We start from the raw sequence: 1,282 nt of genomic DNA, 5'->3' as shown, positions 1-1,282 counted from the left end.
CTTTTCGGCCTTGGCGTGTTTGCGCGGACGCCCTCAACAGGCAGGCAACTGCACTTGAGGACCCCCTCCCCCTCCCATATCGCGCGTCGCCTCCTGCAAGGCACGGAAATGGACTTGAATTTTTTTCAAGTTTGAGCGCCAACATTTGTGCGGTAACTGGGCACTTGCCTGGCGCCTTCGCCAACAGGTGCTGCGCTACCTGTTTATGTCTATTCATTCGGCGCACCCACGCAGACACACGCACATGTATATAAAGCCTGTATGCCAAAGACATTCTAACTGAAATTCGGTCCAGTGTCACCACCTATGTCGAAATAAGTAGAATAAATCACTTCGACCTTCGTTGGAAGTTCTGTAAGTGTTGATCTGTCTTGCTGCGAGTGTGGCTGATAAGAATATTATATCCACAGGACGGAGCTGTTCACTGTTTCCGCAGTACTCGGATGAAGGAAGCTTTGAGGTATTTGTTAATCGAAAATTCACAAAACTATTACTAGAGTTGATGATCTACAGTGTCGTATCAGCTGCATAATATTCCAAATTGTGGGAAGATTCAGCACAGCCGTATGTGAGAGAAGGAGAGAGAGAGATCAGGGACGCTACAATAAGTAACTCTCCCTCCCCCGACTGGGAATTTTCTGCTCTGTTGCCGAATTTTCTAGTAAGTCTTAGGGTAATGACATAAACACATCAGGCAAGTATAATGAGGGTTTTCTGGATCTGAAGTAATTGCTCGATAACGTGTGGGGCGTGTTCATTATAACACATAATAGTGCCGAGCCTTAAATAATGTAGTCAAACTGAGTAGGCAAAATAGTACTGAAATAGTCACTAAAATGTGAATATAACAAAACAATAGTAAACGCATTCGTGAGGTAGATATAAAGCCGGTTATACTGTTCTTTTTTTCTCTTTTTTCCCTTTTTCCATACATAAAGAATACAGCCTGAATGTAAACATATCCATATAAACTACAGGTGAAAGATAGGCCTATGTCAGAGGCGATCATAGTATGTTGACATTTTCCCTGTTAGAATGATCGAACGTGCGTTTATTCTTTATTATAACAATTGAAATCCCCTGGTCTACAGGCCATAAGTTTTACAGAAAAACTTTTGTTCACAGGAGACAAAAACTGTTGTGCTCTCCAGTCATTGCATCTCGGTCATGGTCAATATGCTCATGGGTTGTTCAGACGGCCATTTCAGGGCAATAAATGCATATCCCGCGTACTCTCGTCGTTTACTACTTGTGTTTTCTGCGCTTTCGGACCACGACGCGG

This window comes from Penaeus monodon, chromosome 28 (assembly GCF_015228065.2).
Source record: "Penaeus monodon isolate SGIC_2016 chromosome 28, NSTDA_Pmon_1, whole genome shotgun sequence".
Classification (NCBI taxonomy): domain Eukaryota; kingdom Metazoa; phylum Arthropoda; class Malacostraca; order Decapoda; family Penaeidae; genus Penaeus; species Penaeus monodon.
The sequence above is the reverse complement of the archived record's forward strand: the minus strand, read 5'-3'. Positions refer to the sequence as shown.